This window comes from Prinia subflava, chromosome 3, assembly GCF_021018805.1.
Source record: "Prinia subflava isolate CZ2003 ecotype Zambia chromosome 3, Cam_Psub_1.2, whole genome shotgun sequence".
In the NCBI taxonomy this organism is placed as follows: Eukaryota; Metazoa; Chordata; class Aves; order Passeriformes; family Cisticolidae; genus Prinia; species Prinia subflava.
In genome coordinates, this window is record NC_086249.1 from 16,471,228 (window position 1) to 16,484,118 (window position 12,891).

Sequence of the window (12,891 nt, forward strand, 5' to 3'; positions counted from 1 at the left end):
GGAGGAATGCTGCGGTGACATGCTGCGGTCCTGCTGTGCAGACCTCCTGCGTCGTCTGGTCCTCCCAGACCACCCTATGGCAGCCTCTGAACACAGCCTTGCTGCTGCTGCAAACCACCTCTGAAACAAAAGGTTTTGCAAGAATGAACAAGACCCTTCTTGTCCCTGTTTTGTCAGCCAGGTCTTGAAGCTCGTTTGACTCTTCTCCTGACTGCTAGTGTTGACCTAAGGCAAGCAGCAGAAATATAAAATAGGCTCTAGTAAGGGTGGGGCCAGTCTCAGTAGGGAAGCACAGGCTTGGACTAGAATATGCTGGTCATAGAACGACATCCTCGTGGGCTCACACACCAAGGCTTAACAGGTAAGACCCCAAGTGGTTTTTCTTCTTTTTTTTTTTATCAGGACTGATGTTTATTGAATGCTCAAGGTTGGCAGTATTCAGTGAAATTGACAATTCTCCTATGAAAATGCCTTTGAAGTTTACATCATCTGTTTTCTTTGCCATCAGCAGTAATCAAATTGGAAAGAAGAGTCAAGAAAATTAATCTATGTCCAGAACCCCATGGAGGGTTGGCCCTGACTGACTGTCTGACAACCACCCAGCTGCTTTCTCACTCCTCTCCTTGAAAGGGCTGGGAGAGAAAATGACATAGAAAATCTCACGGTTTGATAAAATTGCAGTTGTTCAGAAAAGCAAAAGCTGCACATGCAGGTAAAGTAAAAAGAGGAATTAATTCACTACAACCCATAAGGAGGCAGATGCCCAGCTATTTTTTGGGAAGCAAGGCCTCAATAGGCATAGCAGTTGCTTGGCAAGACAAGACAGATGACATCACCACAAATGTGCTCCTATCATTCTCCTTTCCTTCAACTTTTCTTTTTAAGGAGGACATCATATGGCATGGGATATCCCTTTGGTTATTTAGATCAGCTGTCCCAGTTATTCCCCATCCCAATCTCTTGCCCATCTCCAGCCTACAGATCTTCAAAGTTGTTGGTGGGGTGTTGGAGAGAAAGCCCTGATGCTGTGCTAGCACTGGTAGCAATACCCAAACCTGTTTGCTACCAGTGCTATTTTAGCCACAGATGAAAGGCACAGACCCTTTAGGGTGCTGTGAAGAAAGTCCATCCCAACCAAACCCAGTGCAAAGGCACTTTGAAAACCATCTGACACCTCTGAATTTCAGACCATTCTCGTACAAGCTTGAAATCAGACACACTTCTATGGCACTCTTTGATTAAGCTGCAAATAACTTCCACCTAGAGTTTAAAGTAACCCAAGATACCTTCAGTTTAGAACAGTGTGATTTTGCTGGTGGCTTTTCAGTCATGGCCTGAAGTACACAGACTGGATTTTTCTGACTGTATACACAAAGTCTCTCTTTTCAGTGTGACCAGACGAAGTGATTCTGTGCTTCAAGTGAATGAGAGAAAATTAACCTAAATCACAGACCTGTCTACCTACCTCCAAAGTAACCATGCACGATGTTTTCAGAAGAGACAGGTTAAATTTGCTGTCAACTCCAAAAATACTGGTGCCTGTCAAACTGGGCTGAGTGCTTGCAGTTGTTTCTTTGAATCAGTTGTCAGGCTGGGTCAACATGTTGCTGGGCTCTTTTGTGAATTCTCACTGACCTTTAGCAAAGAAAGCAAGCTGGAAAATGGGGGAATCTGACAAAATCATTCATATCACAAGAAGGTTCCTGAGCAGAGGCCCCTTACTTCTAATTCCCAAGTGTAATGGCCAAGAAGGGTCATTTGGCTCCTGTTGCCATTCTGTACAAGTGAATAGAGAGTAAGTGTGCTGCTGACCTTCTTTTGAAGGGGTATCATTATCAAGCATCCATGTGTATGGATATATCCATGGTAAAAGCCAAATGGATACAGAAGAGGAGCAATGTAAGAAGCATTAGGATCCAGCATAGTTTCATCTGAACTCAGAATGAGTGTATCTAACTGCAGCATATAGCTATACCAATGAATTGTCCAGATACATGTAATTCTTTCTGTGTTAGATCTGAAGTCCCCAGTATCTTTACCTTAAAGTTGTTTAAAGGAAGCCTAGCATGCAAATGAAGGAGTTAGGGGAATTATGAATTGTTAGTACAGCCAACAGGCCACCCATAAATGTGCATCAAATGTTGAGCTCAGCAGGAGTTAGTTACAAAACTAGGACATTTAATGAGTCATGAAATGCCAAGAATTATGAGACATGGCATTAAACAAACCATTCCTGCCTCTCCTTGGCTTGTCCAGAGACGATGGCAAGAAGCCCTCTGCTGTTTCAGCTTTTCCTGTCAAAATAAAACTTCTGACTCACACTGAATTATAGCCGTGGCTGAGCTGCCTCAGCCAGGGAGCTGGTGCCGCCTGGGCAGCCCTGGTGAGAGAAGGATAAGCTGGCAGCCAGCATCTCTTCTCCACTCCTTTGCAGGTCATTGATTGTGGCATTTAGTATTGTTATATTCTCAGCTCTGCCTCTGCTTCCAGCTTCTCTCACGAGAAACTATTAATAGTTACGTATCAATGGAGAGTGGGAGAGGAAGAGGTCTTGGGAATTTGACCCAAGTAAGGTAGGAATTGGAAACAAACCCTGCATGTCTGAGGGTAAGTTGGTTAAGTGTTAGAAGTGCTTAGCCACTTGAGGGCTAACACTGTTCCTAGACTTCCCCTCACGATGGCGGTCAGGAACTGGAGTACTCCTGGAAGCTGTCATTTCTCCAAACACCCTCCACCTGGCCCAGAGACAGCATAAAGCTGAGATCCTTGCCTTAGAGCTGGCCTGAACTGTGTGAAATGTGTGTTGTGTTTAGGCTTGGCTCAAGTCCCTAGCTTGACCTCAGGCCTTCCTTGTTACTTTGGCTTTGACTGGACAACACTGGACTGCAGCTGGTTATGGTTATTGCCACTGGACCTGTCCTCATCACCTTGCCTGGCTCCTAGCTCAGCCCAGTCTTTCCATTCCTGGACTGCACTGTCACTCATGGAGCACTGCTCAACCTCCTGGCTTTGGGGATTGTGTGGTGCCAAGAATGAGCTCAGACGGCTGCCAGTAAAAATTCACAACAAGCAGTGGCTAACGGGAGTCAGTAGGAAAGTCAAGGGTTGCAAGGAATGGCTCACACAGGATAAGGGGAGGCATCTTTTCTGGCCTGCTGCTCCTGACACAGACCATCACCAGAAGCTGATGTTTGTTTTTTTCCCCGTTTCTCTGGAGGTGTTTTGCTCTGCCCACGAATGATCTTCCTCATTCAGGAAGATAGATGTGATGATAGATCTTCCTCATTCAGTTTGGGTATCAGAAAAGTAGCAGTGCCTGCTGTGAACTCTGCCTCCTTCTCTCTGACATGATGGGGAGAGTTTCAGATAGTGAGTCCTCATATCCCAAAACATGTCTGAGAGACTGTGAACCATCCCTTGGAGATTCATTTTTTCTCCATGAGTTGTGGAAAGAGTTTAGTGTAGCCCAGATGCTTTCCAGCTCTCTGAGCATTCACTGTGTGACAGAGTGCCATGGCTTATGTAGCTTGGAGCAAAATGTTACACAGCCTTTATTGCACATGGAGGATGCTCCTGTGAGTTCTTCCCAGACCCATGAGTGAAGTGCTGGAGTTGCTGACAGCAAAGGAGAGCCCTATGAAAAATGGCTCTGGCCCACAAAGCTTTCAGATTCCCTGCAATGTCTTACATGAAGTTACCTGATGGGTTTAGCAGGACTTTCTTTCACAAACAGAATCAGAGTGTAATGAAAATCCTGCCATGTGAAGATCCAACCAGGAGGGGCGAGGAAAATGTTAATCCCCAACAGAATGGCCGCTTCTGCTGCTTGAAAAGACAGAAATACAGTGCCCCAACAGTTGGTTTGGTGTTAGGGACTTTGCCTGGCAAGGTGGGGTCCACTCAAGAACATTATCTTGGAGGAAGCCTCACTTTGTGGTATCATGAGGTCCAAAACTTATCCACAGCCTGAAATTCATTTTTAACTCAAAAAATAAGGAGGACTTTAAAGACAATGGCTCTTTTAGAAGTCACAAATTTCTCCTTTTTACAGGAAGACACTCCAACCCTGTGTGGGGAAAAAACCCTCCTGCCTAAAATCCGTGATAGATGAGCCTTGAAGGAGAAACAGCTCTGTTGTACTGCTATGTAGAAAAAGATACTCACTTTGTTTTGCTTTATGTATTTTGTTAGAAGTCTAAAGCTTAAATTTTAAATCAAGTCTTTGGGAACACACTGTGAAGCAGATCATCAGTATGAATAAAATATGTTAGTAGGAACATGGTGAATTTAGTGTGACTGTTTGGCAATCTCTCTATTGCAGTGGGGAAGGACTTAGTTGTGGCAATGCAGAGTGTTTTTTTCTTTTCTCAAGTAAAAGACAGAATACAAATGAGGCTGTTGCTGCAGAATGCCAGCTAGTGGGAAAGATACACCGTGTCCAGACTGGGTATTTCACGTTTAAAAAAAAAATATGGCAATACTAGAACTTTAAACTTCTGACCCATAGAGATGGAAAGGCAGAGCAGTGATGTCCCTGGACTCCTGTTGTCATTGTATAAATCAGGAACATTCACTAAACAAGAAATACGCCTCAGCATTGCAGAACCCTGTATCCATCAGGCTTCACCTGCCTTTTTGTGGAGATGGGGTAAGGCAGCTGCCAAGGTTAAAAATTGCTTCCTAAATTAATGTTTTCATACTTCTCTAGATAACCTCTTAGCAGAGGAGTTTGCTCTTTGTGTAAACCACTTCTGTTTACAGTGCCATAACTCCCCGATTCAACCAGTGTAATTGTGATTTCAGTCTTTAAAGGGAAGATTTTTACTTGTGGTGTGACCCTTGCAGGACTCTTTAGAGTCCTGTGCTTTTCCAGCTCTCCTGCTGCTCCCCACTCCATTCCCTAACGTGCATCTGCTTCTTTCCACGCACCTGCACATGTTTGAGCCCTACCCAATCCTGTTCTCCCACACTCTCAGCACTGCTAAGGAGCTCTTTACTCCCTCAACCTACTTCAACTTCCTCTGCCTCCTTCACTTGCTGCTCAGTCTTTTCCCTGCTCTCTGCCGGACATATGTCACTCACTTTCATCCAAACATCTTTAAATGTGGATCCAATTGTGGTGGCAGCCACTTGCAAAATGCTTGACAGATGGCAACTGGTGACTTTTTGGTACTCTGCTCCCTGATTCTCCTCATCTTCTTTAATCAAGCAACGTGTACACAGCACTTTGGGAGCAGGAGCATTCAGAGTTCTTCCTCCTTTGCTTTGAATTATTTCAGAATCTTCCTGGGCCTGAAACTAAGGGAAGTGCACGCAGCCATCATACTTCTTGGTGGTTCTCCTCAGCATAGGAGGGCTGATCAAGCTCAGTTTCTACAACCAGCCTTTTGGTTTTACAGACCACTATCACAGTGAAGGCTATGGAGAATGGCCCATCCATCTCTGTGCTAATGCTTTTCATGATGAATCTTTCCTTTCTTTGTGTGCAGCACACTGTCAGGAGATAGTTTGTCCTGACTCAGGCACAGGCATGGTATCCCCACCCTCTGTTGCCCTGCTGGTCTTGCTGCAAGCTCCAGGGAGGCAGCCCTCTCTTGTTCCCAACACAGTCCACCAGCCCCTGCAGTGACCAGAGCTGCCCACAGCACAAAGCCACAAACAGAATGACTCCAAGGGAAATTGCAAAGCCTGGTGCTGTTATGTCTGTATCAGACTTTCACAGCTGGCTGAGATGCCTCTTCTGTTGGACCAATTAATAGGGAGGTTGCATTTCTCCATAATTTCCCTGAGGACTGAAATCTCAGCAACTGAAAGAAAAAGGGTGGTGACTCACCTCTTGACCTGCTTAATTCTTTCCAGGATAGTCCTTCTAATAAAGAATTGAGAATGTCTGGGATATACTCATGAGACAAACTAATATGCTAAAATCTGTCTCAAATCCAAATGAAAAATTGAAATATGATAAAGCACTCGCAGCACAACAGTCACCAGAGTTGAAGTGCTTTTTCTTTACAGTTATATAACTTCTCCCCAGGACAGAGGAAGACACCATTTCCCATCTCTTTCCTTTGCCTTGTGGGGCTGTGTTAACTCCTTGACCTTCCTTGTTTTATCTCACTATAGAGAGAACTTGAAGAAAGCAGGAAAACTGAGCCCCTAATCTTAAAAATCTCATGCATATTTTTTAAGATCAGTGAAATTATGAAGCTTTGGTTTCCTTGTTCTTAGACATAGTTTTTGCAGAGGCATCACAGGAGTGAGATGTGCTCCTGACAGCAATACTGCATTTTTTTCAGGCCATGATAGGAAAGGTCTTTCTGACCTGCAGAGCAGTCTCAGAGCAGAGTTACCTCTGGCTGTATCGTCCCACCTCTGACATTTGTCAGGCAGTTGACAACTTCAGCTGACAGCTTATGGATTTTTTTTTTCCTATTTTCTTGCAGTACAATCTCTTCCAAATACTGGCATCTCTCTCTTCTCTGAGTGCACCTATAGTGTATCTGGCAGCAGCTTTGTCTCAATTTTTGGCTCTGGGACAAATTGTTCCGACTTGCCTATCATGTAGCATACTGCTGACAGGCTTTTCAGATGTGCTGTGCATGGTGCACAGGAACACAACTGCAAGATGTGACACCGTGGGGAGAGGTCTCTCAAGCTGTCAACTCACTGCATTATCTTGACCTTGTTGAGAAGCAAAGGTGAAAAGTATTTCTTGATCCCAGAGTCTAGACAGTCACAGGTTTGATCAGGACAGAATTTAAACAGTTTCCTACAGTGGTACTGCCGTGCTCATGGACCTAGGGTTACCTTGGGGACCAGCATACGGAGAGGTGACCCTAGGAGTTTAGGGGTGACGCTGTTGTTAGCATTGGCTTGTCCTTGCCTAATACCTTTCTTGGAAGAAAGGAAAAGTCAGAATTGGGTATCCCTTGGGCTGAACATTAGTTGATCAGAGCATAGATATTTCGAGGTGATTCCTTCTGGTAAAGATTACTTTCTTGCTTTGGAGTTGCTTGTTGTTTGTGCTCTGTGGCAGTGAAAGGCCAGTAGCTGACGAGGAAAATGTGATCTTTAGTTTAGGACAGGAGAAGTGAATCAACCACTCAGCAGCTGGAACTGCATTTTTGACTTTGCTTGGCACCCTTCTGCTTTTATGGCTTGACCTTGTCTCAGGATTTCAAATCTTGGGATCCACTCCAGGATTTCTGAAGAAGTCTTCAGTCTTTCCTAGCAGTAAGAGGTAGTGCTGAAAGCATACTGGGTTGCTGTTGATGGTGATAAAAACACTAATAAAAATAGTCTGACAAAATTTCCCTCAACAAAAAATATGTGAATATGTGAAAACAACCATTTTCACATATTTGCTGTTTTGATGCAAAATTTCTGGTTTTTGACAGAAACAGAAGCACCTCCTCATCTCTCCATTTAAAAAAAATTGTTTGTTTCTTTTTTACCTCCTTTTCTCCTCTTTATACTAGTTGCTAAGGGAAACAGAGGAGTAAACAAGAGGGGGAAAGTGAGAGGGATAAAGGAAAACAGTTCAGGTTTTGTTATTTTGAATACATTTTTTCAACTAAAAACCAAGATATATTATCATGATAAAAATCCAAGAAATCTTTCAGCAAAATCTGCTGGTTCTCTGTGCTTTCTCAAATCAATTCCTGCTGCATTGTGTCCCCCTGAGTGTAGCAAAGGCTAGCATGAGGTGTCCAGAAAATGCTGGCTCCTGACAACATGGCTGGTTCTGTTTTAGAACTGCAGAAACGCAATGGTGAACAGCAAATCTTATGTGTTTTCTTGATAATTATCCATAGCTGCTGCTTCACTTAACAAAGTAACTTTAGGTTGCTCCTTTCTGCACCAGTGAACAAAGCCTTCTGAGACTGTGCACATGCTGGTGTGGTAGGTGTGCTGCAGGTGTGCTGGAGTCCTGCTCTGAGAGGATTATGATTATTATGATTATTATTATTGAAGAGAAACTTCAGCTGCCTTTCTTGAGCTGAAATCAGTGAAGCTCTGCAGAAAGCAGGAGATGAATAGCAGTGATGCAGCAAAACTGTTTCCTAGGAAAAAGATCTTTTCTACAAGGGTTCACGCTGCTCTGCAGAGACCAAAGGAGTCAAAACAAGTTCTGGACACTTTTAGGCAATGTCAAACATATTTTAGCAAAAGTGATGTTCTTTGTTGAGTTCTTGACTACTTTTCCATTAGGTAGCCAACAATTATGCTCAGCTGAATGGGGAGGGAGGCTTGAGCAATGCAGTCCCAAACAAGTAAAATAGTGAAGGGTTCAAAAAGGAAGGGATCTCTGATCTAATGCAAAACTTGGTACATGTTTTCGAGATACATCTTGGCTGCAGCAGTAGATAGGATCAGAAGTAATTTTGACTAGTCTGCTGAGGTTCAGCCCAAAGAAAAATTTCTAAAGGGAAAAAATAAAGTTTATAAAAGAATACACTGAGCAAAATGGAGCTGTGATAAGTAATGCTTCTTCTACACCTTCGTTCTTAACCCTGAGCTGTGTTCTGTGGGTAAAAATAGCTGCTGCCAAAAATACCAGTTGCATTAAAGAAGCTGCAGTGCCATCACATCTGGAGGAACTTCCTGTTGTTACTGGGTATAACAGAAAACAAGCATCTGGTTCAGAAAATAATATTGGGGTTGCAATAGAACTCTTCCAGTTGTTGTTAACTTTCCCAAAGTAAACAACATAGGGGGGAAATTAAAACACACAAGCCTTATTTGCACAAAGCCCAGTGTAGCAACAGTGAATAATTAACATCTCAAGCCCAGATGAGAGAGAGCTTCAGGGATCTGTTCAGAGGGATCCCTGTCAGAGGGCTCCCAGATGTCTCACTGGGAGTGAAATTAAGGACTCTTCCCCAGAAAGGACAAGCTGGTGTGTTGGCCTTGCACAAAGGCAAAAGGCAGAAGGACAAAAGCAATCTTTCCCTGCTTGATCTGGTAGCCAACACAGGTTATGAAGATACAATGTGTGGGAGGCCTGGAAATAGAAGAAACACACTGCCAGGCCCAAGTCATGGTGGATTATTGTAAGTCAAAACACCTTGCCATCTGAGGATGGGATCAAAAGTCATTCTTAGGGCTGCTTCAAGAAGTCCATGCACAACATGTCATGCTATGAAAGGGTGAATAAGAGCTCTGGGCTGAAGCAAAAACTTATCATGGGAAGCTCAGTTAAGGTTCCCCTCTGGTCACTGCAAAAGGACCACAAAGCAGATTCTCTCAGGCCGAAATCCTGGGTAAAAAGAGAGTTTGACATGTGAGTTATCCGGGTCCTTAGTGCACAAGGTCAGGAGTCAGTCCAGCTTTTTCTGAGTACCTAATTCAGAAGTTTTGCCTAGGGATACTACAGATTGCTCACATTACCTATTATTTGGAAATACATACAGGAGCATTTATAGCACATTTTCACCCAAGATCAATGCAGTGGTGCCACAGTGCTGCCAGATCAGAGTCCCTCAGTACCACAGGATTGTGCCATTGGCAGAGAAGACTAAGAGCCATTTAGCAACTGAAGGACATAGGTTTAAGAAGAGACAGAACAAACTTTTTTAGTTGCTTTATGCTGGGCAGGAGATATCAAAACACAGGGGTTTTACCATGATGATGATGTGTCTCATTGTTCCTGTTTCTTGTGGTGGGACTGTCGCTGCCAGACTGGAAATCAAGCCTGGAGGAAGAGCAGTAGCTGTATTGCACCATGAGCACCTGCCAACCATTTCCTTGGAGACCTTGCACTGGGCTTTTTCATTCCACAGTTTTAGTGCCCAAATTTTTTGTGTTGTGTGGGAGGAACTCCACCAGTCTCCTGGGAGGGCACACCTCATCCACGTTGTGCTCCTGTTCACTGATGATAATTGACTTTTCCTTTCTAAATCTCCTAGGCTGACTCCCCGGCAGCTCCACAACCTTGGAAGCATCGGGTGCGTGTAGAGAGACAACTTCTCAGGGAGAGAGGGTGAAAGCAGATGTTTAAGACACCCATAAAAGACCTGGTGCCTGCTGGTGAGCCTCATGGAATGCTGATTTGTATGTCTTTCTGCTTATATAAATTTGATTCTTTCTATTGCCTGGTATTTTTAGTAGCATAATGATTTGCATAAGAATACAATCTTGGTTGCTTGGTAAAATTATATGTCCTATATCACTGCTTTCAAACTCCTAACCTTTTCCAACACAACAGGCTCTGATATTTGGCATTTACACACAGCAATATCTTAGGCTGTCTTTTATTTTTGCTTTTACCACTGAATTGCTAGACTCCAATTCAGAGTATCTTCCAAAACCCATTTGTATCTTCAAAAAATAAAAATAAGTTTTATGATATTTCTTCCTTAATAATATGTGGCTTCTTCGGTTTTTAAGATCATGTTTGCTTATTTTGCATGGACTTCAGTTCATATGGATGGAAAATTGCAGTTATTTATAACTCCGTACATATTTGCATCTGAACAATTGTATGGATCTTGTTCTAGCATTAACTAAGGAGAAACAAAGTCTTAGTTCATCAAACTAAACCAAAAAGTTTCACTAATTCAGTTTTTGTTTCTTCTGACTTTTACTGTCCAAAACCAGAGCTTGGTTATTCCAGTCATCAGGCTAGAAAAGATACCACTGTTGGGGACCAGGCATATGTGTCTTAGAGGAAGCACAAGAATTTCCCAGCACTTCACAACCTAAAATACATTTGCATAAATTTCTGAATGAGCACTCATCAGTGAGAAATACCTCTAGGAAATTAGTCCTGAGTCCTCATACAGCATCAAAAAGGCCACGCTGGTTTGGAGGTGCTTTTGTTAGATAAAAGGTTAACAGCTTTCCTGAAAGCTAAATTTTTTTGCTTCCCAATGGCTGTTGGAGAGCCTCTCTGTAAACTGAGTAGGTCTGAACCTCAACCTAGTACAAATTGCGGTGCGTTCAGTGTTTCTTCTTTGTTTTACTATCAGTGTTCCTGAACTTGCCTTACTCTGACTTCCCAAGGCATCACCAATATCCTGTATTTTACCCATATTTTATTTATGGTAAAAAAATGAATAAGATGAAAAAGGTTCAAATCTGTGGCTGCCCTATTTAGATCTCTATTGTCACATCAAAGGAGAGAATATGCTGGTTGTCACACTGTGTTAGCAGTGACTACTGGAGAAGAAATGAAATAGAATGTGCTATTTACTGAATGGTCATTGCAGAAAAAGATTACGGTACTATTCCTCTCTGCCCTGCATCTTGGAGTTCTGGAATGGCTGTGAAGGAGGAGCGAGCGTCTGGTTCGCTACAGGTCAAGAGCTGCAGGAAGCCTCACCCTCTGCCCAGGCTTTGCCTGAAGCCTCAGCGGCACTGAGGCAGGGCTGGGGCTGCTGCACAAATCCGGAGCACAGTGCAAACGAGGCAGAGCTGAAATAGGAAACGGGGCGTGATGGCAGAGCTGCTTCTAAATGGGCTCAGCGTAGGAACGAGACGTGTCAGATGCTTCCTCAAGCCAGGCAAAGTGACAGCCGGCTGCCTTCTTTTCCGCCTCGGCTAAAGTTCTCCGGGTATTTTCTTCTTAGACAGGGCTTCAAGTCCAGCCAAGAGCGTGAAATGCAGGTGTCGGGAAGGTGGGAGAAAAAGGACATCAAACTTCTCCAGCCGGCAATGCCGTCGTCCTTGCAGGCTGATGCGTCTCCTGGCAGAGCGGGGAGCCGTGCCCTCTGGTGGCAGAACAGGAGAGGGAGAAGTTTAAAACCTTTTCAAATATCCAGTCCAAGGACACCAAAGCAGTCTGTACGCTCCGACCCCTGTCAGAATATTCGGCCTCTGATTAGGCTTGCACTGCCCTTGAAATTCAAGCAGCTCCCTTGTGAGGTGGGGTCCCTCGTTGCAGTCAGGATTTCCTTGCTGCAGTCAGAGGCTCGCCTGTGCTGGAAATGCCATTGTCCAGGTGGGATGGCAGATTTTGGAGGAGTCCTCCAGCTACTCAATGAGAGCATGTTCCCTGCCAAGCACAGCTATTGCAGCTCAAAGTATGCAGCCAGGGCTGCCCGCATTTGAGTGCTTCAATACCCTATCCGTCTCTCAGAGTTTTAGAGTGAGTCCCTCACATGACAGAGTTAGGAAGTTCCTAATAGTTCATACTGAAAGATTAGGTTGATTCAGATTCAGATGTGGGAGAAAAGCAAGCAGAGGAGTTTTCCTGCTTGCAGGGAGAGCACGGCTCGAATAGATTTTGACAAAAACACTTGTGATTTGAGTGAGTGAGCTGTTTATCAAACTGTGAATGTTTTGTCCTTGAAGAATGAGTTTCTTAGAGTTGCTTTTAACCTAGAGGAGTGTGACAAAAGCACTTTATGTGAGCTACCTCAGCACAGCACCTATATGATGCTTGAGCAATTGACCATCCCTTTCCATCATGCTACAGATGCAGCACAGCACAGGCACATCCTCCTCTGCTGAAGCAATCTTGCAACCAAAATTAGGAGATCCTCAGTTTGCAGTCTTCTTGAATCCTGCATAAAATTATGTTGCTGCTCCTAGGTATACACAACCTCCACAGAAATCCTGCTAACTTCTCATTCCTAATGAGCTTTGCCACAAGAGGAGGTGAGCAACACCCTACTTGTGCAAAACTTCGGCTGCTGGACTCTCCCCTCCTGCATCTTCATGTGCACACGGTTGGATGCCAGCCACACAGGGTCATGCCAGGAACCAGTGTGTGGAGTTAGGAAGAGACAGAGAGAGGAAAGTAATTCCAGAGCATCAGGTCCCCAGACCTGTTTCCTTACCTGTACAGTGGTGAGTTACCATTAGCTGTAGTTCAATACCTTAAAACCTGCCAACTTTAAGAGAACTTTCCAAGTAAAACCACACAGTTTCCCTCTTTCTGCCTCACCT